At 39.1% G+C, this 27410-nt stretch overlaps 1 pseudogene; it reads left to right on the forward strand.

The window, feature by feature from the left end:
* Positions 1-1962: 1962 nt before the first annotated feature.
* Positions 1963-27410, forward strand: part of LOC118841566 — a 33289-nt pseudogene continuing 7841 nt past the window's right edge.

Below are 27410 nucleotides of genomic sequence, written 5' to 3' on the forward strand. Positions count from 1 at the left end.
AGGGTCCAGTCATGAGCACTGATTATTCAAATTATTATTTCTTTAAAGAGTGTTTTGTAATTATATCTATGCAAGTCTTGTTTGGGCTTGGTGAACTGTCTGCCTTACATTTTTATGCATTTTGTAGTTGTTACTATTCTTAGACTTTATTATTTCTGTATAGAGATTTTGTTGATTTTGTGGGTTTATATTGTAATCTGTCACATTACTGAAACTGTTGATTAATTGCCTACATTCGTTTCTTTGGGGTTTTAAGGATGGTTTTGCTTACTCTTTAACTATATTTTTTTTTAATTTGTGGGTAATTACTTTGTGTCCAATTCTTTGCCACTAAAAACAGAGAGGATGTAAATATTTTGATGTATATGCAACTTCTCTATCTTTGACCAATTTAGAATATTAGCCTATTTGCCTAGCGACTGGATTGATGAGTCCATCAGTTGGGGAATTTTTGTCACTTTCAAAGCATAATTCCAAATTGTCCTCCAGAATGATGACAAATTCACAATTCCACCAATAATTTATTTCTATTCCTATTTTTCTACAATCTTGAAAGAATTCTCTGAATGGTATAGGTATGTGTCACCTTGAGCATCTGCAGGCAGGCAGGACTCCTCCCCCTGCACACTGCATAGGCATGGCTTCTGCCCACAGCCTGGGCCCCCTCAGCATGGCCATAACCATTTCTGGGGACAGCTTTTCCCGTAGGATCCTGATATAATTATCAACCGTGTAATCACTGGTAATGAAGAGGGCCTTCTGGAGGAAGCCCAGCAGTGTCCATGCACCACAGACCAGGAGCAGGTAGGTGGCAGTCATGATGCTCCCCTGCCTGGCTGCAACTTCTCCCTCTTTTTAGCCAGATTAACTTAAGGTTTAGTGAGCTTGTTAGTCTTTTCAAAGAACCAGCTTTTACTTGTATTTGTAGATTCTTTTTGCTTTCCAATTTACCTATGTTCTCATATTTCCAAGATATTCTTTGTTGGGAGCTTATTTGGTACTTTTTCTTACTTGATTTCCTCATTTTAAAAATTGCATATTCACTACTCCTCTATCTTTTTCTTGTGACCAATGGCCAAGGGAGTTCCTTTCCACAAGGATCTCTTACTTTGGACTCCAAGCTTGGATTCATCCTGGGACTGACCCAAGCACAAACAGGAGGAACCAGGATTTTCCTTATACTCCCTAGCTTATTGTGCATCCACATCAGAGTATATCTGTCGAGAAAATTTCTAAAACAAAGTTTAGATGTGGCTTAAAGCTTGTTGTTGTTTGGTCATTTCAGTCATGTCAGACTTTCCATCACCCCATTTGGAGTTTTCTTGGCCAAAATGCTAGAGTAGTTTGCCATTTTTTTCTCCTGCTCATTTTACAGATGAAAAACTGAGGGAAACAGGGTTAAGTGACTTGCCCAGGGTCACACAGCTACAAAGTATCTGAGGCCAGATCTGAACTCAGGAAGATGAGTCCTCCTGACTCCAAGCCTAGTGCTCTATCCATTGTGCCACCTAGCTGGCTGAAAGCTTAGGAGAGCCCCAGAAGAAATCCCCTTCTAATCTCAGTGGAAGAGGTGAAATGGCAGAGCCCAAATGATGTATGCAAAAGACAGAGTGAGTGTTGTTTTTCTTATAGCCTACTTATTGGGCTATTTGTCGTGGAATGGTTGCCAACTGTTTGCAGGTCATGGTGATCAAGGGACAAATCACAGATTTCTTTATTGTGCATTTGCTTTAGCAAGAAGCTAGCACACCTCCCACCTACAGGGGCCAGAGCATATTCAGAGATCAATGAGAAATGCTCTAGTCTGGTATTGCTATACTATTTTATAAATGTATCTTTTCAGAGCTTTGATTCTTTTACTCTGAGGACAGCTTTAATTGAATCCCAGACATTTTGGTATGTTTTCTCATTGCTATATTTCTTTCTCACAGAATTCTGTCCCTACAGTTTGTTCTATGCGTAATGGGGCGACTAGACAATGAAGGACCAGTCTTTGACGCCTGGACAGTTATTCTCTGCCTACAGTCAATCCAACACATGGAACTTGGGAAACCAGTTTCAGTCATGATGACTCAGGGGTCCATACTATGTGGCAATGGAAAGCTTTCAAATTGGTTTCAGAGCTCAATGATCAATGACTCAGGAGGCACAGACTTGGAAATGAATTCTCATGCCCCAAAGGATGGTTGATTAATTCTCCCTTCTGGTTTCTAGGAGAGAACACTGAGTCATTGCATACTGTTTCCAAGGAGTCTCCATCTGGGATGCTGCCTCCCCCTTCCTCATTATTATCCAGGTGATACCAATCAGCTTTTACAAAGGGATAGTTAACTGAGAATATATAGCAAGAAAAGAAATTACAAAAAAAAAAAACATTTCTAAAGGTTCCTGGGGAAAATTGGCTCAAGTTTAAGGGAGCTGATAGAAAGGGAGTGAAACATACATGTACAGAACCCATAGAGACAAGGGGAACCTCATGACTCTTAGAGCTCAGAGTCCTTTTCTTTCTTCATGGCATTCCCCCCAAATTCACTTCAGGACATTGCCTCAGCAATCACCAGGTTGGTCCTTTGCTCAGCTAATCTGGCTCCTTGTGAAGGGAAGTATCTCAGCTGATTAGCAGGGTCAGTTCTACTAGATTGGGTCAAGCAGGCGGTTTGCTTCTCAAGCGGCTTAGCTGCTGCTGATAGTGGCTCAGGTGGTCTCTGCTACTAACTCCAGTTGCTGAGGGAATCTCTGATGTCTTTTCCAACCTTTTGAAGCTCACAAGGTTGTAACCTAGCCAATTCTATTTCTAGAATTTCATTCACTTAAGACCAGGAGCCCTTTGTTCACAGACGCATGGTGGCAGGGTAGGTAGATGAGGCAGCCGCTGTCCCTTCTTCCACCAGGTGGCTCATAGCAGTCTTAGCCTTACTCGCCTCCTAGAAGGGCTGAGGATGGGACATCTTAAATGAAGTACAAGAACTCATTTCTGGCTCCATGTTTCCTGAGTCATCAGTTCTTCCAACTCCAAAGCTAATTAAAAAGTTTTTGTCACCACCCAGTAGGGACCCCTGAGTCATAGCTGAAACCAGCTCCCGAAATTCCACTTGTTGGAATGGCAGCAGGCAGAGAATTTCTAGACAGTTGTCCCACCATATCATTATTTAGTCTTTTCTTGATAATCATATTTATTTACCTTTCTTACTCTTTCTTTGGGTTATTGGCAAGTTGAATAATCTGCTCACTTCTGTTGCTGTTTTTCTGAAAGAATGGCTGTTTCTGTTTCTCATCTTTGTCTCTTTCTCTTTGTTTGTCTTTATCTCTTGCTAGTTTTACCCTTTTCTTTCCCAGCTCAAATAAACATATTGTACCAAATCCACCCTAACAAACATCCACTTTGTTCAACATCCATCTTTTTTTTCACTGATGATTAAGTTCAAGTTTTCAGCATGTTATTAGGGGTTGCAACCTGAACTTCTTTATTTTTAAGAATGACTTATTCTATTCCCTCCATTTCCTCATTTTTACTTGGTATGTGCTTAAAAGTTTTAGATATTTGCTGCTTATGTAACAAATTGTTGGGGTTTTGTATTTTAAAAATAATCCAGTCCTCCACCCCCTTTCTTTTTGTTAGCCAACTTAATCCATGAATACTTGTATTATAATTGTTACTTTTGCTTTCCTCCATGAAATAGAGCTAAATGCATGTACATACATTCATATGTATATTTACACGCATGCATATACATGTTGGACCAAATCTCTGATTTTCTTGATGTGGAGAATTCCTGGTGAGGAAACTCCCTATTGTAATTCATATTGACAGCTGCTCTGTAACTTACAGCTTAGAAAGTTGTCTGAGGCATGATAGAAGTTAAATGACTTACCCAGAATCACAAAGTCAGTATATCACAGACAGGACTACAATTCAGGTCTTCCAGTCTCTGAGGTCTGCTCTGTGTATGTGTAAGCATGTGTTTTGTGTGTGTACATCTTCCTCTTTTAAGGTGCATTTTGTCTTTGAGATTTGCTTTATTTTCAGCAGACTGTTCCTGGTCTCCTTGCATTTCCTTAGCCATTTATTACCCTTTCCAATTCCAAACTCTTTGAGATTACTGCTATTGGTTTTTTTTAAATTACTGTTATTAACTTCCTCTCTATCTCTGTTTCTCTCTGTGTCCTTGTCTCTGACTCTCTCTTGCTTGTTTTACCCTTTTTTCATAGCTCAAATATATGTGTTGTACCAAATTCACCCTAAAACACACACACACACACACACACACACACATACACACACACACACCATCCATTCTTCTATTTTAGTGGTACTAATTGGAAATACTCCTTTGCAAGAAATGTTGTTTTCATTGCACTCCATTTATTACTCCTTTCCAGTTCTAAGATACTCTGACATCTATTCACAGAAATGTTAATTCTCAGTGGATCAAGGATGGAGGGGATGGGAGAGTTAAGTTGTGTGTGCAATGAGAAATGTTCGGTAACCCAAGTCTGGGGAGGGAACAATCCTATTTTTTTTCCTTTTCTCTCATGACATTCCTTTTAATGTCATATCATCATCTGTGTGAATCTATGACTTCTTTTCTGAGCTATGTCCTCTTGAGACCCTACCACCAAGTTTCAAGTCATTTCCTCCATCCTAGTGAGGGTTAGTACCAAGATAGAGAACCTTATCTTGGATAACTTGAACTCCTGAGGTGTCCACCCTACCTGACAGAGTGTCTTTTGCCCAAAAGAAGTTGTTGCAAGACTCGTCTCTATCTTTTCTGCCTCTGAGATTGCTTAATGTTACTACTAGCTTGTGGTTTCCTTCTGTTGGTGTTCTGTGGATTTGCTGGATCAGCATTTTGCCATCTGTTTTCAATATTTCTGGGGCATTTTCCAATATGATTTTTAAAAGTATGATATGCCAATTTTCTTTTTTTCCTTTTTTGGGGGGAGGGATATTTACAATTCTTAGATTATTTCTTCATAGCCTGTTAAAATTCAGTGTTTTATTTTTCTTTTTGTAGTGCTCTCATGTATTCTTCTAAACTTATCTTTTATTTTATTTTATTTATTTTCTCTCTCAGCAATTTGGTGTCTAGTACTTTATTTTCTTTTTTTCAGAGAATATACTATCTTGGAAAGTCTCTGTCTTTTGTTCTAAATTCTCAGTTTTCTTAGTAGATTTGTTGATTTCTCAAGAGTCCTTATTTCTGTCATTTTTTCTTTCATATTTTTATCTAATGCTTGTATTGCTCTTCTGAAACATTACAGAGATTCTTAAAGTTGGTCTATTGTCATTTTATGGAAACTTGAGAAATTCATGCTAATAACTTCATCTTCCTCTGGGGCTTTTGACTCAATTTTTTTGATTGAAAAGTATTTATTCATGGAAATGGTTCTTTTCTTTTAAGGTTTGTTCATTTTTCCTCTCATTTAGCTTTTATTGGTCTTTATCAGTTACTCTATTTATTTTCCTAGACTGTATTTGCTACAAATGTACTACTTACTCAATTATTTCCCTTTGGAAGATCTAGGCTTTGCTGTTGTACTTCTTCTTATTACCTGTTTTTGTCTCCTAGGGCCATCAGAATTGGATGAGTTCGATGATCTGAAGGGGTAAAAACCATCATTGGGACAGTGCTTCAGGGAGAGACCAAAAGGAGCCATTTGGAGGAGATTCCAAAAGTCCTCTGATATTGGACTGACTTTTAATATTTCTCATTTCTCCTTTCCCAGACTCCACTGGGTTCTCTGAGGACGTTATTCAGTCTCTAGGCTGACCCTGGGACAATGCTAAGGAGAAACTCTGAAAAGCCTTTGCAATTGAGTGTCTTCTATACTCTCATTCCTTCTGAATGTGGTTTCCGTCTGTAGAGTATTAAATAAGTGTAACCAGCATAGCATTTCTTGGTCTCATCCTCTACAATCTCTTTAGATTTGTATTCTTCTATAATTGACTCCTTCCTTCCTTCCTTCCTTCCTTCCTTGTAAGCCTCAGGGCTGGTCTGATTCATACTTTTCAACTGACCTTGGGATCAGATAACCCCACATTCAAAGGGTTAACTCCTAAAACCAATGTATAAACAGCAGCCATCACAAGGCATGTAGGGTGTAGTAGGGCAAGCCTGACTCAGGTCAATTCAGGTTTGAGATTGGAACTAAATGAAACACTCTAAAGATATCCAGATCAGGGAAAGATGATTTTAAGCAAGTATGTGACATTGATTTAGGTAGGTATCACTTCCCTGTTTTCTGTGTTACCCATGATAATCAGTCAGTCAGAAGCCTGAGGTAGGAGTAGGGCTCACTTATGGCTTCAACTGTTTTATACTTAGGCTACCGAGAAGATAACTCAATGGCCCGAGTCCTAGTCACCCGAGTCAATTAAGTCTAGAGGATAGTTTCAACCCTTTTTAAGGAAAACCTAGCCCAGTCTTCATAGGGTAGGGCCTTAGACTACTACTCTTACCACAAATGGTGACTATGAAGTGCAGAGGGATGGATGCACCAGACACCTTAGTTATGGGATATAGATGGATTGTTGGGGGTGAGAGAGCCAGAAGACAGGGGCTGGTGAGCTAGTCTTCAGTTATTTATTTACTTTTAATGAGAGTTACCTCATAGTAGGTTCTTTCAATTTTCCTCTTCTTATTGTATTTGCTTCTTTTGGGAGGCATTTTTATAATTTGTATAGAAGGAATGGAGAGGAGAGTATTCCCTAGGTTGCCTCCATCTTCCCAGGATTCCTCACCCCATCACCATCCTCCCACATCACACACCCCAATTTTCACTAAATCCAATTCACTGCTTCTTTTGGAGAACAGCCAAATTGAAGCATAGGGTTCTTTGGACCAATTGGACCAGAGGTTCTTAACTAGATGTCTGCAAACTCCTAAGGGATCTCAAGATAGATTTCAGAGGGGTATGCGAACTTGGATATGGGGAGTGGGTAAGTATTTCAATATAATTGGTCTCCTTTGTAATTTATTTTACAATGTACTTTATGCATTTAGAAACATTCTGAGAAAGGGTCCAAAGGCTTTGCCGGACTGCCCAAGGGGTCCATGTTACAGAAAAGGTTAAAATCTCTTGTGCTAGACTGTGACAAACGATTCTGATCCTATCCCACATAATTGAGATTGACTTGGCTTCAGTGGCTGCTCGGTAAAAACTGGGGTAAGATGTCATCATCATTTTTACTCTTGATTTCTGGAATGCCATCTTACTGTACCTATAATCCTACGATTTTAAGTCTGTACCATCTAGCTACCAAAAAGACTCTCCCGTTCCTTGTCTCTGCACAAGCAAATTTCACACTTAGGAAATTGTTCCACAGGCAGAGAGGCCTTTCTAAAAATTGCATCAAGTAAATGGCTCCTCACTCTATCCCTGGCTGCTCCCCTGGCATTTATAGCACAGTATCATCTTTCATGGATCTTTTATAGAAAAGAGGATTTTCTGCCTTTGCTGTGCCTGACTTCAGGCCTGGGCTCCAGACCTGGCTCTGTAAAATGGCGATAATATATAATATCGACCCTTGTGGCTTGCCGAATGTTGCGTGAGGATGAGTTAGATAATAGATGTGGAAAAAACCCTTGCATTTTTCTGAAGGTTTCTACGCAAATCAAAACTGATGAATATTTATGGGGCACCTATTATGTCAAAGGCTCTGAATCCGGGGGGTTAGAGCAATCACAGTTATTCATAACAAGTCATTATTACCAAGCCAGACACCCTATCTAGAGGAAGGAATAATCAGTCACATTTGAAATTCCAACCTTGGGTTGGTGGGTGAGTAGCAGGGTGTAGAGAGGATTTTTTAAAAAAATGTCTCTAGCCTATACTTCCTTTTCCCCAAAGTTTATACAGCTGCCTCAAATAGTAACAAGGAAATCTCACTCTTGCTCTCACAAATGAAAGTACAGTACCTGAAAGAACACAGAAATGCCCAATAGATTATGCCGGCCCTCTGCTGATAGCTTTATTGATTAGAGCTGGCACATTGGAATGCACTCAAAGACAAATAGATGGTCTGTGCAGCCCTGATAGCACAGAGTGCTAGAATGATACCTCTGGGAAGGTCTTTTGAAGGTCATTTAGTCAATCTCATTGCTACAGTGCAGAACTGGACATAAAGTCTAGCTAAACAAATTGGTCTTTGTTCTCCAAAGGGTTCTGGGGGAAGAATTCTGCTCTGATACTTAGCTTTTATGTACAAAAGCAGTTCATTTCTGGTTATTTTATAGAGAATACCTGTAGGCATTCACAAGAAGTATTAGGACAGCTTTGACTTGCAACAAATGCACTTTTTTTTGAAATTGGGAGAGGAGAGAAGTCAAGGATAAGCTCAAAGTAACTGATATAACATGGTTTAGAACTATACCTTCTCTAACAAGCCAGGGCCTGAAGCTCAGCTGCAGCCTTGGGTGTGGGGAGGGAAAGGGAAGAGAATAAGCATTTCTATGGTGCCTACTACACGCTAGGCACTGTGCTAAGCACTTTATAAGTATCTCATTTGATCCTCATAACAACTCTGCAAAGTTGGTACTGTTATTATCCTCATTTTGTGGTTGAGGAAACTGAGGCAAAGAGAAGTCAGCCTGGGGTCACACAGCTAATAAGTGTCTGAGGCCTGGTTTGAATTCAGATATTTCTGTCTCCATGCCTAAGGCCCTATCCACTGTGCCACCAACTTGCTGCATAGAGCCAAGACCAGAAGGAAAGAATGGAAGAGCCAAAGAATCAGAATGTTGGGGGTGAGAGGTGGGAGAAGGAGGGTGGAGAAATGACATGGGGTATGGTCAGCATTTAAACTTTGTAGGAGAAGTGGTCAAAAGAAGGCAAGATGGCCGCTGGAATGCAAAAAAGCCTTCTCTGGTTGTAAAGCCACTTTTGTGAGATAACTGTAGTATTGGGGCTATGCTCCTAGGCAGAAGCCAGTTCATAATGGGATTGGCAAGGCAGAAGATTTTTGGAGGCTTAGCCAGAGCTGTTGGCCAGAAGGAAAACAACTGGAAGAGGAAACAGGTCTAAACCCAGACTGTCAGTTGCCCTTACGGAAGAAAGCCAAGCCAAGTCACAGCAGCAACTTAATTTCTCATTTGACTTGACTATGAACCTCTGGGAAGCTGTGAGGGAAAAAGCGAAAGGGGGTTGAATGCCTAGGCTGTGAGTGGAAAAGCATCGAGGATGTTTACTGAATACAGTGTAGCATCCTTTCCTAATCCACATGTACACCGTTGGTCTAGGTCCACAGAGGGTTGATGACTCCTATTTCCTTCAGGGCTCTAGGGATTGTGGCTTCTAATATTATAGCTCCTAAGCCCCCAGCAGTGTACTCACTCTAAACAAAAAGAACCAATTGAGTCACATTAGCTTTTAGAAAAGGGATTTACTGAGAATGCATAGCCAGAAAAGTAGTTACAAACATTCTCTTCAACCCAGTAGTTTACTCTCCCCTTGTATTGCCAGAATCCCTAAGGTAAGTGGGCCTAAACTTAAAATACAATGATAGTGAGGCACATATATAGAAAATACATGTAGCCAGTGAGCACCTGCTGTCTCCTGTCCCTAAAAGTACTTTTCTTCTTCCATAGAGTTCTCGTGAAATTCTTCTCAGATATAGCTCCTTTCTGTCCTGTGAGAGTCAGTGACTTTACAGGAGCCATACTTGGCACTGCTCTCCATCATGAGGGTGGTCTAATCCCCAAAACCTTTGCCACCTCTGGGTGACCAGCTCTCCTTAGTCATCTCTAGGTGCTTCCTCTGTCATCAGCCACTATCACGCCAGCAGCCAACCACTGTCACCTCCTCTGGTTCCTGTTAGGACCTCTGCTGGCTCTGATGGACCCACTTAACACATGTTGCCACCTGGGTACTCTTCTTTTACAATATTCATTCACCTAAAATCAGAAAAGAATAAGTCCAAAAGGAACAGAGACACCCTGTGCTCACAGATCCATAGTGTCTCAGTGGGAGATACGACAATTGACTTTCCCCCAACCTGGCAGCCCAGAACAGTCCTTGTGTCATTCACCTCAAAGAAGGAAAAGAGATTAAGAGTTTGGCAGGTCATTCCTTTTGTATGTGCACTCAATTCCAGCTCAGTGCCTCCTATGTCATCAGTTAGCAACCAATTAGAATATTTTTCATCATTACACATACCAAGTCCTCAGGAATACATGGTTAGAAACCAGCTTCCAAAAATTCCAGATGGGTATTAGGCAGGGAATATTTGGGCATGGTCCATATAACCTGCCAGAAAGAATAAATCTGGGTATGTTCTAAGGACTTGGACCTCATTAGCTAATTCCTCCCCTTCCATTGCACCCAAATTGGGGATGCTTTCAGCTCTTAGTAGTGCCCAGGGCTTCTGGGTTTGAAGTGTTTTTATATACCAAAAACTTAATTGGTGCCTATATCTGAAAGGAACTATGCACATGTAGCCCATATAATAGCTGTTATAATGTATATTGGCTTTCTTCCATTTCTTTTACATCTTTGGTCAAGTAAAGAAACTGTATGGTCAAGCCATTCATTTGATAGGCTCCTTTCTGACATACTCAGATTAGGGTTCATTGAAATAGAGCAGATCACATAAGAAGGTATAGTTTTCTTAATGAGTGGGGGCTGAAACCAAGATTCTAAATGAATAAATTAAAAACAACCTCACATCCTCTAGATGAATGAAGCAAGCAGCTGTCACCCACCAAGATCGGATCTATGGAATAAAGACCACCAATTCTCTGGGAACTACAGAGAGCTTGGCATTTCTTTCAAGTACTCACTGATGTTAGGTTTAACATATAACCACATGGATAAGTGTAAGACTGCCTAGAGTCTGGCTTTTATTGTTGAGCACCATCAGGCTAGAGGTCAGTAGCATCCCCTGGTGAATTAAACCAATACAGGAAACAGAATGCATAGTGATGCCTACTGAAATTGGAAGGTGGAAGAATTGTTTTGAGGGAAAGATAAAAAACAAATTTTTAGATATAGTAAGTGTAAGGACATCTAGATAGAGTTCTGCCATACACAACTAGAGATATAGATTTGAGTTTGGGAGACAGGTCAGGACCAGGGATATAACTTAATCAAACATCTGCATAGAAATAGCATTTTAAGTTATAGAAGTAAGTAAAAGTGCCAAAGGAAGGGAGTGTAGTAACAGTAGAGAAGAGGAAAAAGAGAACTTTGAGGAAAGGGTCAGCAAGGGGAAGAGGAGCCAGCAACACAGAGGTGTTAGAAAGTATTTAGAAAGTTAGCAAGATAAAGAGTGGTTAGAAAGATAGCAAGAGATTATGGCTTTTTCTAGTTTTTGAAGCCAAGGGTGAAGAGAATATCCAGTAGGATTGGTAGTGAACGTGATCAAATGATGCAGAGAGGTCAATGAAGATGTGGATGGGGAAAAATCCTTGGATTTGGTGATAATGGAAAATGATGACCTTTGATTGAGTAATTTCAGTAAAATGGTGTTGGTGGAAGCCCAGTTTTAAAGCACTGAGGAGACAGTACAAGGACAACATGGAGGCATTGTATCGATAACTCTCTAAAACATTTTAGTAATAAATAGAGGCTTGAGGATCACACAGTCACAGGGTATGGGAGATGAATAATAGCCCAGCAAAGGAAGAGAAGCAAGAACAATAATTTCATGGAAGCCAAGGCAGGAGTGAACATTCAAGAGGAGAGTTGCAGAGTAATTAAATACCATAAGGGTGGGGGGGAAAGGGAAGGGCATTAGCTCAAACAGTTAAAAGACTGTTGGAATTTGGTGGAAAACAATTTCAGCTAATAGGTAAGGTCAGAAGCTGAATTTCAAGGGATTGAGAAATGAGTTGGAAGTAAAGAAATGGCATCCATAAATAGAGACAATAACTTCTTGGGGTTCTTGCTGTGCAATCTCTTAGAGTGGTTGATTCTGGAAGCTCTAAAAATCTCGCTTCAGGATAACCATTGGTCATAACCTTCCTATCCTTGCTTTCATAGCTCTTTCTGCTGGAGGTTGGAATATATGCTACAATTGTAAGAAAGCATCCTATAATGGTGTATTATAAAAAATACTGCAGAAAAGTCCGAAGAATCTTGGGTATGAGCCCTGACCCAATACTTATTAATTATATGGACATGGAAAAATCATTAGATCTCTCTCTAAGCCTCAGTTTTATCATTCAGAAAAATGAAAATCCTTGTTCTTCCACTGTCACAAGGTTGTTATGAGGGAAACACTTTGTTAAAAAGGTATATTAAGTTTTAAGTTTAATCTGTTTTATGAACATTTTCTTGATTACTTTCTTCAGTCTATCCAATCAACAAAACAATAAATCAAGCTCTAATTTGTAGCATTAGCTAATTTCTAAGATGTAAATATTCACACCGAAATTACTATTTTTTTCTTATATTAATAGCCAACTAATACTGGGGGATGTGGAGTGTTTTCCCTTTCTATTTCCTCATTCAAAGCCCAGTCCTTGTGAAAGATTTTGCTGATACATGAGATTGAGTTAACATTCTCCTCAATGTCTTATGAGACCCCACCCTACTGGGAAATAAGTGGCTCAGGTGGAAGTAGGATCTCTTTGTCTAGATTGTTGGAGCATGGTAGACTGGGTGTAGAGATAGTCTCTTTATCCAAGAATGACAGGATCAGGGTCACATCCTCCCTCCCCCATCATTAGAATAAGGCTACCTCTCATTAAAATATTCATTCTCTCACTATTAACCAATTAGAATTTATTTCCACCTGTTGAGGACACCCACTCTCCAAGAGTATTTAAACATTGAATGCTCCCTACGGGGTCTTTTGGCTTCTGGGAGGGTCAATTAACCTTTTTTGCTAACAATTTGCTAACAATAATTGATAAACTGACTACAAATGGCCCAGAAACTCTGTCTGCCAAAAATTTTCATTCATCACAACACTGAAAATTTAATAGTCATCCTTTGATCTGATCCCAGCAAGCTCTCGAACACTACTGTTTATAGGTATTCCTTAGTCGTTGCACATGACCTGCTCAAAGTGTTGCTTGAATTGAACTCAGTTTCTCTTCCCAAATAGAATGTAAGTTTTTTTAAGGTCAGGGGCCATCTTCTGTTTGTCCAATCTAGGGTAGTTCTATACAAATAATGGACTCTCCTGAATGGTACAGAAGTCCACTTCATCTCTATAGCATAGACATTGGTTACCGTCCACTGATGAGAGTAGTAGGAACAATGCTAAGGAAGCCACTACCTGGACCCACAAGGGACACTTCAGGACTCACCCTCTTGTTATTCTACACGGTGTTTGTATGCAAGCACAAAGAACCAATCCATCTCTTAGCTCAAACAACAGATCCCTCAGGAATAGGAGCTGAATAAAATGTCATACGCCCGTCTGCTCTGCTGATTGACCGTCTGCCAAGGGAACAATTCTATAAACGCCCTCAAGTTCTCTCTGCCATCTGCTTCCCTCCTGTTCATCCCTTCACTCAGGTTGAAGAGGGAAAAGTGCTTTTCTTACTGATAGCAGAAAAAGCCACCATTTGAATACAGAAAATATTGCTATTCTCTCTCAAAACTAGCCTCATCTATTTGATATGGAAAACATAACCTGGATAGACCTGGAGTGGGAATTGGAAAAGCCTGTCATTTGAATTCTAAGTCTTTTGATAGTGTCATGAAGTCTGCGAAACCTCAACCCAGGATTCATAATTAATTGCTAACAACTCCATTTAACAAGTTCTGAGTTCTTTTCATGTTCCTTAGGAAAGACAGTTCACTTGCATTGCCTCCTGTGAGGAATATCACTGTCCTCATTATCAAAAGAAACAAAAGAGTTTTAAATAGGGAGAAAACATGTAAGAATTCTTAGATGAAAATAAAGTGGGTAAAGCCACTACAGTAATAACATTCAATAGAACAAGCTGATGAAAGCTACATGTTCAAAGCAGACAAGTCAAATTCAAACTTTTTCTGGAGCAGCAGGAAAAGCAGAAAGATTGAGATGAGAGCCTGTGAAAGGAAGATGTCCTACAGAACTGTATGCTTTCTGATTCAATTGTTTTGCTCTGAGACAAGAAAAGGCTCATTGAAATTTTCTGTGTACTGAATGGAAATGAGGAGGCCTGGAAACGTTTAGGAGAATGTTTTGTTTTCTTTTAGATGACTTTGATTTTTTTCTGAAAAAGTTGAAACAGTTTGGATAATATGCATGTATTTATTATTCAGGATGATAAATACAGAGCTTAAGATTCAGTTCAAATAAATGGGTACTATGTGCAAGGCACTCATAGTCCCTGTCCTCAATGACCTTTTCAGGACATATGTTCAAAAATAAGTATATGTAAAATGATGAAAAGTAATTTCAAGAAAGAGCAAATGTTAATTTGTGAATGTTAATTGTGAAGTAGGTGCTATCCTTATTCCCACTTTACAGTTGGAGAAACTGAGGCAAGTGACTTAAGTAGGAGGTATCTGAAGCTAGATTTGAGCTCAGGTCTTCCTAATTGCAGGACCAGAATTCTATTTGCTATGCTATATAAACTGACCCTTGAAAGAAGCTAAAGATTACAAAAGAAGGTGAGTAGGAAGATCATTCCAGATGTGAAGGGCCATTTACTGCATAGGTAGAGAGATGGGGTCATCATCAGTCATCTTGACCTATGTCTTGTCAGTGGACTCTGATGACTCTGGAGGAGAGAGTGAGGTTGATGACTTTTCACAGCCCTGCCTCACTTAAATCCAATTCACTTGCAAGTCAAGACATCACCTTCCTGATATCATTGGTCTTCTTTGAAAATGAAGGATGAACAACAATCTGTGAGTAGTAGTTGCTGTACCCTGTGTACCCAATCAGCCAGTTTCAGTTGGGCAATGCTGCTATTTCTTCTTCTTTTCTTCTTCTTCCTCCTCCTTGTCCTCTTTTCTCTCTGTCCACATGCCAAGTCATACCCTTACATGTAGGTGCTCTGTCCAAAGGAATATAAATTTTGATCATTTATACTTTATAAGGTATCTTGGGAGTTGAGAGCTCGACTGTTTTTTCTTCCATATTTATTAATTCTCTCATTGTCTTTTTTGAAAAACTGGGACAATTAACTCTTTTGTCTCATATAGTTTTCATTTACGATTTCTTGAAATATAGCTCTCAAAAAACAGGCTTTGTTAAAGCCCATTGTGCTATGGAGCTACAAGGTCTGCCTTTAAAATTAATCACTCTGGCTCTCTTTGATTGGCCAATAATAGGTCCCAGCCCAAGCCTCACTTGCTCATTGTTTGGGTTTTGATGGCTCAAAATGAGTATAAATCACAATTGTTTCTGTTTTGGTCAGAAACTCTGAGGGTCTTCTGATATGTGCTGAACTTCCGAATAATACATGACATTCTTGCCTGCCAACACTTGCTTGTTAAGACCCGTAGGCAGACTTGACCACTGAGATCAGTTGAAACTTGCATTTTGTGTGTTTATTTGGAAAATAATGTAATCACTATGACTTTAACTCTGTTATACAACAGATGAATGGTTTTTCAGAATTCTCTTCTTTCTTTATGCTTCCTCTTCCTCCTTATTTTTATTCAACACCACCCCCCAATTGTACCTGAGGCTACTACTACTACCCCCTTGGATCATTCCAGAGCCCTGCAGGGGACAGTATCACCCATTTTGGGAATTTATGATAGAAGAGAAATAGAAAAAAACCAATAACATTAAAAAATACACTCACTATGCAAGCAAAACATAATGATTTCAAAGACAGAATGTTGAAAGACAATCTAAAGATCATAGGCAGAGATAAAAGGGATATTAGAAGCCATCTTCTCCAATCCCCTCATTTTATAGTTGAAGAAGCTGAGACCCAGATTGATGATGCCCTTACATACTGGAACAAAAGAAAAGGGAATAGAATTTGGTAAAGAGAATTTTAGAGATCTGAAGTAGGAGAACAGAAGAAATGTGATGAATTGCCTCTATTTTCTCCAAAAACTATGGCAGCTGCCTCCTTTTGTGTTTCTTACCTGAGCATAGGTGCCCAAATGGTGATCTAGAGATGTGCATTTCCAGATGTGGAAGGAAACTGGTGAGTTTCAGAGGTTCAGAGTTCCCGTGTCCTTCTACTATGGAAGGTACCTCTCTATCCATTTTAGTGCTTCTTGAAGGAGAAAATAACCACTGACAGTAGGATAAGTCCAACCCTGGGGCTAAAGTTTATATCTCCTTATAACCTTGAGGGAGACAGTGATAAGGTAAAAGGTGAAAGGTCTATTCAGTATTTTTAAAAAGTCTTCATATTCCAATACTTTAAGTATCAAATGATTGGGACAGTAAAATAATAGCTACAAATTATTGCTGCTCAAGTCTTTGTCTTTTGTATTAAGCGTTTCTTTTATGTTGATATATTAAATAGCTGCCCTATACTTGATTTACACTGTCCATTGAGAACCTCTCCTAGACATGAATTAAATCCAAGTTTTAATTATTTTCCCTTGGCTCTAAGATTAGGGTATAAAGAGCCATATGATTTAAAGAAAAATGGCCTAAATCCTTGTGTGTGTGTGTGTGTGTGTGTGTGTGTGTGTGTGTGTGTGTGTGTGTGTCTGTAGGCTTCCCTAGGACTGAACTTGGTCCACAGCGTCCTCTGATGGTATAAGGAATGAATGGGAGCTGCAATATCCCACTGGGCCCAGTGCAGCTATACATTGCTAAATTAGTAAGAGATAAACCACATCAAATGGATACACCCATTTTTATTTACATCAGAAAATGAAATGAGAAAAAGGGAAACATTTTTTCCATTTAAATGTTGTTTAAAGGAAGATTGATTATAAACGATGTTCAACTTTATTCCTCCTTAAAAGCTGCTGTGATGAAACCACTTAAAATTTATGTTTATAAAACTTTGTTTAAATTTATTTTAAGAATGTTTTGTTCTAAAAAAGGATAAAAGCTTTTTCATAGAGTCTGTAATAAAAGTTAGAGATGGCTTGAAGCCATCACTAGTGATATGCCTACAGGAGTCATAGATAAATTCTAATTAATCAGCTAGCCAGCAGTTACCTGAAATACCTATGGGGACTGTGTAGATTGAGAGAGATTTGATTCCAAGATAGGTTTATGGGGTGATTTAGAAAGGAAAATGGTAATGAAGTCTGGGAATAAGACCAGGGTTAGATTAAACTGTGATTAATAAGAGTTAAAGGTTAGTGGGAAAATTACAAAATGAATTTCTTTGAAATGTATTTTCTTTATTATCTTCTTAAAATCATAAAATTTAAGAACTGGAAAGTAGGACTTTAGAACTCTAAGATGCAAACATAAATTCCAACTGCTAATTTTGCAAAATGAAATTTTAGCTTAATTACGCAACTTGCTCAAGGTCATGAATGTACTAAATAGAAGATCTGAAACACTTCACTCTTTAGTGCTTCAGGCCCCTCAACTGTACCATGGTAAGGCTGGACAATAAAATGTTCTTTTTAATTCTAAAGTCTATGATCTATGATTTATTTAAGTTCATATAGTTTTTTAGTGGCAATATGAGCCAAGACTAGAATCCAAGTCACCTGAGATTGCTATTTGCCAAGAGTCATTGTCTTAATAACTATATTTTTGTTTTTTTAAACATTGGTCTCTTTTTAGTTAACCAAGAACACTTGTGGCATATGTGACTAAAACATCTATTACTCCTTTGTGGTTATTGGATAAATATTATAATAGACCTTAGAGGGGAGACAGAATTTAAAAATTATCTAAGTTTAACCTTCTTATTTAATAAAGGAGGTGTTTGAGGGGCAGAGCCAAGATGGCAGCTGGAAAGCAGGGACTTACATGAGCTCCCTGCCAAGTCCCTCCAAAAACCTATAAAAAATGGCTCTGAAAAAATTCTAGAACTGCAGAACCCACAAAATAGCAGAGAGAAACAGGGCTCCAGTTCAGGACAGCCTGGATGGTCGCTGGGTGAGGTCTATTGCACGCAGAGCTAGGAGCAGGAGGGGAGCAGAGCAGAGCCCAGCGTAGGCAGCAGCAGGACCAACTAGACCGGGAACGGGGTGGAGCGGGCCCTACCGCCCTGAATCAGTGAGCTGTGGCAGTTACCAGACTTCTCAACCCACAAACACCAAAGACGACAGAGAAGGTTAGTGGGAAAAGCTGCGGGGAGTGGAAGGAGTTAGTGGTTCAGCCACCTGCTCCAGGGGCGGCAGAAGAGGTGCAGCTACAGAACTACAGCTGCAGTTGCTTCAGGCCCCAGGCCTACCTGGTAGGAGGAATTAAGTGGTGGATCAGAGCAGGAGTGCAGAGCCTGCTGAAGATCTAAGTCCAGTCTGGGTTGGGGGTTCTTGGGAAAGGAGGAGTGCTGGTGTGGCAGAGCTGGCTGTAATAGCTCTGAAAACAACAGCACATCCCCTCAAGCTTGGAACAAAGGACTCTTTACTGTACAAGCAGTCATACCCTGACGAAAAACTCAAAGGTCAAGTAAGTTGGCTGGGTACATGGCCAGGCAGCAAAAACCCACCCAGATTCAGTCTCAGACTTTGGAATCTTTCTTTGGTGACAAAGAAGTCCAAAACATACAGCCAGAATAAGTCAACAAAGTCAAAGAGCCTCCATCGAAAGCCTCCAATAAAAACATGATCTGGTCTCAGGCCACGGAAGAGCTCAAAAAGCATTTGGAAAAGCAAGTTAGAGAAGTAGAGGAAAAATTGGGAAGAGAAATGAGAATGATGCAAGAAAACCATGAAAAACAATCAATGACTTGCTAAAGGAGATGCCCCAAAAAAACTGAAAAAAAAATACTGAAGAAAACAACACCTTAAAAAATAGACTAACTCAAATGTCAAAAGAGCTCCAAAAAGCCAATGAGGAGAAGAAAGCCCTGAAAGGCAGAATTAGCCAAATGGAAAAGGAGGTCCAAAAGACCACTGAAGAAAATACTACCTTAAAAATTAGATTGGAGCAAGTGGAAGCTAGTGACTTGATGAGAAATCAAGATATTATAAAACATTATAAAAAAATGGAAGACAATGTGAAATATCTCATTGGGAAAAACCACTGACCTGGAAAATAGATCCAGGAGAGATAATTTAAAAATTATTGGACTACCTGAAAGCCATGATCAAAAAAAGAGCCTAGATATCATCTTTCAAGAAATTATCAAGGAGAACTGCCCTGATATTCTAGAGCCAGAGGGTAAAATAGAAATTGAAAGAATCCACAGATTGCCTCCCCTAATAGATCCCCAAAAGAAATCTCCTAGGAACATTGTCACCAAATTCCTTAGCTCCCAGATCAAGGAGAAAATACTGCAAGCAGCCAGAAAGAAACAATTTGAGTGTTGTGGAAACACAATCAGAATAACTGAAGATCTAGCAGCTTCTACATTAAGAGATCGAAGGGCTTGTTATATGATATTCCGGATTTCAGTGGAGCTAGGATTAAAACCAAGAATCACCTACCCAGCAAAACTGAGTATCATGCTCCAAGGCAAAATATGGATTTTTAATTAAATAGAGGACTTTCAAGCTTTCTCAGTGAAAAGACCAGAGTTGAATAGAAAATTTGACTTTCAAACACAAGAATCAAAAGAAGCATGAAAAGGTAATCAAGAAAAAGAACAAGAAAATGAAATCGCAAGGGACTTATTAAAGTTGGACTATTTTGTTTACATTCCTACGTGGAAAGATGATGTTTATGATTCATGAGACCTCAGTATTAGGGTAGCTGAAGGGAATATGTGTGTGTATATATGTATATATATATATATATATGTGTGTGTGTGTGTGTGTGTGTGTGTGTGTGTGTGTATGAGTGTGTGTGTATGTATATCTATATGTATATGTGTGTATACGTTTATGTGTATGAGTATATATATATGTGTGTGTGTGTATGTATATGTACATATGTGTATATATGTATATATATAGACAGAGGGCAAAGGGTGAGTTGAATATGAAGGGATGATATCTAAAAAAATAAAATCAAATTAAGGGATGAGAGAGAAATATATTGAGAGAGGGAGAAAGGGAGAGATAGAATGGGGTAAATTATCTTGCATAAAAGTGTCAAGAAAAAGCAGTTCTGTAGGAAGGGAAGAGGAGGCAGGTGAGAGGAATGAGTGAATCTTGCTCTTATCAGATTTTACCTGAGGAGGGAATACCATACGCACTCAATTGGGTATCTTACCCCACAGGAAAGAAGGAGGAAGAAGATAAAAAAGGGGGAATGATAGAAGGGAGGGCAGATGGGGGGGGAGGTCATCAAAAACAAACACTTTCGAAAAGGGACAGGGTCAAGGGAGAAAATTCAATAAGGGGGGACAGGTTAGGAAGGAGCAAAATATAGTTAGTCTTTCACAACATGGAAGGGTTTTACATAATGATACATAAGTGGCCTATGTTGAATTGCTTGCCTTCTTAGGGAGGGTGGGTGGGAAGGGAAGAGGGGAGAGAATTTGGAACTCAAAGTTTTTAAAAACAGATGTTCAAAAACAAACAAAAAAAAGTTTTTGCATGCAACTAGGAAATAAGATACACGGGCAATAGGGGGTAGAAATTGATCTTGCCCTACAAGAAAGTAAAGGAAAAGGGAATGGCAGGGGAGTGGGGTGACAGAAGGGAGAGCTGACTGGGGAAAGGGGCAACCAGAATCTATGCCATCTTGGAGTGGGGGAGAGGGTAGAAATGGGGAGAAAATTCGTAATTCAAACTCTTGTGAAAATCAATGCTGAAAACTAAATATATTAAATAAATTAAATATAAAAATAAACAAAAATAAAGGAAGTATTCTACCTCACATCCATCGCATTAACAAAGCTGTGAAAAAAGGAAAATGATAAATGTTGGAGGAATACAGGAAAATAAGTACATTTATGTACTGTTCATAGACCTATGAATTGGCATGGCCATTCTGGAAAGCAATTTGGAACTATGCCCCTCCAAAATTACTCAGTTGGGCATTCCAGTCAATATAGTGATACACCACTACTATGTCTACATCCCAAAGAAATCAAAGAAAAACAAAATATACACAGAAATATTTATAGAAGCTTTTTTTTTTAGTAGCAAATGAGGAGATGCCTTTCAATTGGGGGATGTTTTATGGTACATTAATGTAATGGAATACTATTATACCAGAATAAATGATGAAGGGGGTCTTTTCAGTAAAGGCTTGTATGAACTGATGCAAAGTGAAATGAGTAGAATAGGAAACAATTATACGATAACAACAGTGAAAAAAGAAACAGTTTAAAAAGCCTAAGAATTCTGATCAATGAAATGACAAACCATGATCCCAGAATACCAATGAGGAAGTATCCTACCCATCTCCTAACAGAGAGGTAATGGACTCAGGGTGCAGAATGAGACATGATTTTTCAACACGGCCAATGCAAGAGTTTCTTTTGCCTAACTATGTATGTTTGTTACTAGAGTTCTTTATCTTATTTTTTTCCCCAATATTGGGGGAAAATAATAGGTAGAGAAAATCTATTTTTGTTCATTGAAAAAACTATAGATGTATTTTTAAAAAGGCAATCACTTGATAAACTTTGTTGTTGTTTAGTCATGTTAGACTTTTTGTAACTCCATTTTGGGTTTAATTGACAGAGATACTGGGGTGGTTTGCTATTTCCTTCTCCAGCTCATTTTACAGATGAGAAAACTGAGGCAAACAGGGGTAAATGACTTGCCGCTCAATCAATGGGAGTGAGGTAAATAAATGTAGTATATGAAAGGCAGAACTTGCATTAGAACCTTGCTCTTTATCTCCCAATTTGCTATTCTTCTCAGTATACCACACTACTTCTATTCTAGAAGAAAAATCTACCCTGAATTTGCAAAGCTAAACTCATGAAGTGCTGGTAAATATTTGTAACTGCATTAATTGACAACCAAATTATAGTGTCAAAAATCCCCTTCACCTTCTCTTCTAGTAAGACATCAAATCTACCTATCATGGTTTTGTGCACACATAACATTATTTGGCGCTGGCAGAAAAACAAGCATAACACTCTTTCTATAGGTCACACGTTTTCTGGAATGGAGATAGTCTGTGCTTTCTTATTTTGATGGGTACCTCTTGTGGTTAACTCTTATTACTAAATCCTTCCTGTCATCATGCTTGACTTATCAACAGCTGACTGTTGATAAGGGTTTGTAAAGGATACTTTACCAATACTCAGGTTGGAATTGGTAGGATCCTGCCAAAGTTCTAATAAAAATACATTTGGCTCTCAGATGTTTTCTGCAAGGTCTTAGCAGAAATTCAACTTATAGTAATACTTCACTTCCTCCTTTTACTTCTTTCTTCTCCTCTCCTCATTGATCATTCTCCAGATATCTCCTTCCCCCATTTTATCTCCTTGTATATTAGCAACTTCCCCATAGTATTGCTGTGGAAAATAGCTTCATTACTATATATAAGAAATAGAATACTATAAGTAATTTTCCCTCTTCTTGAAGATACAAATTCAATCCCTCTCCTCCTTCCCCATAGCACATATGCACTCTCTGTCTCTCTGTCTCCATCTCTGTCTGTCTCTCTGTCTCTCTGTCTCTGTCTCTCTCTGCCTCTCTCTCTCTCTCTCTCTCTCTCTCTCTCTCTCTCTCTCCCTCCAGGTACTTTCACCTTCTTTACTGAGAAGCTTCATCAGAGTGGCCTTCCTATATAATGTCTTCCATATCCCCAAACTCTACATCTCTATTTTTTTATTAATTTCCTTCCTATCTCAGAACAGGTGTTATGGTAATTAGGATGGGGCTTTTTATGTTTTCTCTTTTAGAATGCTGAGGTAATCAGCACCTTTGATGAGTCTTGCCTTTCAAATGTAATGGCAAGCAAAGTAGGACTTTTTGCTGTTTTTGTTTGAGTGCTTCTCAGCACTGAGGTAATCAAGTACCCTGGGGTGCTGAGTTGTGTGTATAAGGGGGCACACTCATTGAAAGAGTGTTGGTGATGGGACTTTGGGTAGCTGGTGATGCAGTGCCCCCACCCCCTGCTTTGAAAACCCAGATAGTGGTACTTTTCTCTCTGGTAACTGTTGATGTATTGCTTGGACAGACAGCTAGAAGCCTGTCTGCTGATTCATGTTTATTTGCTCTGTTTATATGATGTATGCTTGTAATTTCTGTTTCTGTGCTCTCCGAAGTTCAGGGTGCTGGCTTTAACCCCTGAACTAAGTGAATGATATATGTATGTTTAATTAAAGTAAGATTGTTAACCCCTTAAAGTTGCTTTCCTTAGAAAAGCAAATCAAAGAACCCATGCTAGCAGCCCTCCTGTGTGTTGGTGTTGTTGGTCTTTCACCTCCACAGTAGCTCCTACCAACACTGCTGTTACAACAGGTTGTCTTCTTCTACTACACCCTAGATCTTATCTTCTTTCTACTATTGAATTTTGTACCATCATTTATCCTTTATTGTTTCTCTCACCTCTGAAAAAATATTTAGTAGCTCCTTTTTTGCTAACTTCTTCCCCTCTGCTTACAAATATTTTCATGTTTTTTTAGAAACAACACTAAAAATTCCATCCACAAATCCTGCTCACAATCTAGCTTTTTATCTTTCCTGCCAAATTTCTATAAAGTATAGCTTAGTATTTCCTCTCTATTCCTTCTGCTACACTGGTTGGTTCCCTAGAAGTCAGTTGACTACCGTATCAAAGTGTTTGGGGGTAACCTTGAGGGGCTACTTTTCTAGGGCTCTCACCAATGAATCCCTATCTATATATTTCCCACTAACAATCAGTCAGGCTTAATTAGATCCTTAGCAAAAGTATTTTAAAGGATGGCATAGAAATTGATTGAGTATATATTAGGTTCCTATTAAGTACGAGGCAGTGTACTTAGAACTGGGGATACAAGAGGATCAATCCCTCCTTCCAGGAAGCTTGCATCATAATGGGGAAGTCAAATACATATTAAATTTATCCAGTATAAAAATAAAGTTAATATATGTAAACATTTACAAAGTAGAGAGGGGCACTAGAAAGCGGAGTGATCAAGAAAAGCTTCCTGTAGGAAATGGTGTTAAACAAAGAGAGGAAATCTATGAAGCGGCGTTAAAGAGAGAATATTGTTCATTAATGCTTGAAAGATAGGTTGGGTCCAGGTTTGTAAGACTTCAAAAGCTAGATAGACAAATTTACATTTTAGCTCAGGCAAGAGGAAACCATTGGAGGTGATTAAGGGAATCACTTGGTTAGATCTGAGCTGAAGGAAAATTCCTTTGGCAGTAGAGTTTTGGATGGACTGGAGCAGGCAGAGACTTGAGTCGAATTGACCAATGAGGAAGATGTTGTGATAATCCACCCAAGAGCTAAGGAGGGAATGAACAAGGGAGAAACTGTGGGGATGGAGCAAGGGGTCAGATTGGAGAGATTTTATGAATGTGGAAAAAACAAGATTTGGCACCTGTTTGTCTATGTGAGGTGAGGGATAGTGAGGAGTGTCGACCTGTAAGTTTGGTTAAAGGAGGCAACAGGCTAGGTGATTTATAAGTTCATATAGTTTATTCCCTTGAAGCTAGCGGATACAGGATCATAGAACCAGAAACAAACTTCTGATTGACAAGAAGAAGAAAGACAAGGTTTAAGTAACAATTCTTAACTGCAGTTTATGATCTCCATATCAAAGAAAGTAAGTTCTTAGTTGAACAAGACAATTGACAAGGTAGGGTCACTTAGAAATTAGGATCACAAGATGCAAATGTCTCTAGCCCACTGTTCTGGCTGCAGACATTCTGTCACCAACAGGAAAGATACCCCTTGTCAATCTTATCTGGTCTTTGAAGTTGCTGACGCAGAAAGGGGGATTTTTAGAATAGAGCAAAGCAGTTTGAATGCTTTAGGTATTATGGGGGTTCAAATAATTTGAAAGGATTGACAGGAGTTTAAGATAATGCCAAGATTGTCAACCTAGAAGACTACAAGGAGGGTGGTTCCTTTAGCAGAAACAGAGAAGTGTGTAAGAAGAGACGGTTTAGGGGGAAAGATAGCTAAATTCTGTACATTTTGAGTCTGAGATGAATCCAGGACATCCAGTTAGAAACTACCAAGAGGAAATTGGTGATGCCTTCTACACCCTTCAGTTCTACTCTTTGTTCTAACAACAGAACCACGTGGTCTATTGTTAACTGGTTAGAGACCTTTCATATTGGATCTCCCCACATAAATTACTTTGTATATATTTTGAATTTGTGTATGTACAGGTTGTATTTCTGTCCAACAAAACGTAAGGTCCTTGAGGGCAGAGACTTTGTGTGTCATTTTGTCTATGTATGCCTAGCATAGGGGCCATTAATAAATGTTTGTTAATTCCTCCATCTGCTTGCTCTAAGACTTGTGTTAAAGAGAAAAAGTCTGGATCGAGGTAGTTGTTTGGGGAAAGTTTATTTTAATAATAATGAACACAGGAAATACACATAGTTTCTCATGTGGATTATGTTAATATACTTAAGCATGCTTTGTTATTGCTAATTAATGTACTGTTAATGTTCTGCTTTACTGACATTACCCTCAGGGGCATTTAGGGATTACAAGTGCTCCTTAATTAACATTTTTAGCACTGCTAGAGGAGGAAATAATGCTCTGAAAAGAATTAGTAATCATTCGAAATTTAGAGATAGACTGACTGAGATAGAGAGACACAGAAACAAACAGACAGAGAAACAGAGAAATAAAGAAAGAGACAGACAGACAGAGGGAAGGAGGAAGTGAAGGAGAGAAAGAGAAAAGGAGGGAGGAGGAAAGGAAGGAGGGAAGGAAGGAAGAGAAAGAAGAAAAAAGGGAGAGAGAAAAAAGAAAAGGAAGGAAGAAAAAAAGGAAAGAAGGAAGAAAGAAAGGAAGAAAGAAGGAAAGAGCACAAGATACTATAGAATTTTAGAGCAGTGGGTTTGTGGAAAAGGCCGAAGGCTTGGCTGCCAGTTCACATATCACAAAGGCCCAGAAAATCCTTCCTCAGAGCTGTCACTCCTTCACTAAATGGGGACTCAGAGACTCTGTTAGCAGTAAACCAGGTACACCAAGGAGGACTAATAAGACCATGAAGATCCCAGGCAAGATCTGCTTCGGGCCATGACTTGGGTTGTTTGGAAAAGGGAGAAATGATAATAGCTTGTATTTATTATAGAATTTTCAGGTGAATGGAGGCTTTCTTCCCAATAAGCCTGTGAGCGAGGGTCCAGGAGAATTATTACCATTCTCATTGCACAGACGAGGAAACTGAGGTTCTGAGAAGTCATGACTTGATCACAATTATACATGCATGTGAGATAGAATTTGAAGGGTTCCTGACGTCAAGTCCAACATGCTATCTATCAGTCCATCACTGGGTTAGTAAGAAAGGACAAAGGATTATGTGTGTATATACAATTATAGACATACATGCATACATTTCTATGTACATACATGTATATTTGTTTGTATGTATGTATTTATGTAATCATGTGCTGATACATGCATGCATACATATATGCATGTCTGTATACAAATAGCAGGAGCTTGAAGACATTAAGAGTACAAACATATTTAGAGTCTGACACCACTACCTAGCTGGTTGCTCTGTTTTTAAAGAGTTTAGCCCCTGCAAATTGGGACTCTCCTTTTGGAGATTAAAAGAAGTCAATCACTACTAAGGCTCCAGGAGCTGGGTGGTACAGTAGATAGAGTGTAGATAGAGTGCAGGGCTTAGAGTCAAGAAGACTCATCTTCCTGAGTTCACATGTGGCCTCAGACACTTACTGTGTGACCCTGGACAAGTTATTTCATCCTGTTTGCCTCAGTTTCCTCATCTGTAAAATGATCTGGAGAAGGAAATGGCAAACCACTCCAGGACTTTTGCCAAGAAGACCCCAAATGGAGTCACGGAGAGCAGACACAGCTGAAATGATTGAACACCTGAACCAATCCTCCAAAGACAAACAAATTCTCTTTATGGGGGGAGAAGAGTGACTAAAAGTTATTCCCTGGTCTGATACTCAGTCATAGGATAAATGAGTGAACGAACAAATGAAAAGTATTCATTAAACACCAACTTTGTGCCAAGCATTGAGAATATATATATATATAGATAGATATAGATATAGATATATAGATACATAGATATAAAGTAAGGTAATCATTGCTCTTAAGAAACTTATGATCTCATTGGGGGAGACAGCATGTAAAGGAAAGATAAACAGCAGGGAAGAGGGAAAGTCCCAGAAATCCTAAGGATGTGGCAGAGGAGTGCATTGTAAGGTTCAGGTGTCCTGAGGTTATAACAAGAAAAGTAGGGATAAAAAAAATTATGCTATAAGCCCAGGGTATACTCTTCCATAGATATGAATATCATTAGTGTGAAAAGTGAACACACCTAGGAAATAAACAGAGATAAGTGCACACATAGGGTAAAGAGGTAGATGGAGTATGCACAGAAGTTCACACATAGAGGAAACATGGATGGACAGAG

The sequence above is a fragment of the Trichosurus vulpecula genome, chromosome 1 (genome assembly GCF_011100635.1).
Source record: "Trichosurus vulpecula isolate mTriVul1 chromosome 1, mTriVul1.pri, whole genome shotgun sequence".
In the NCBI taxonomy this organism is placed as follows: domain Eukaryota; kingdom Metazoa; phylum Chordata; class Mammalia; order Diprotodontia; family Phalangeridae; genus Trichosurus; species Trichosurus vulpecula.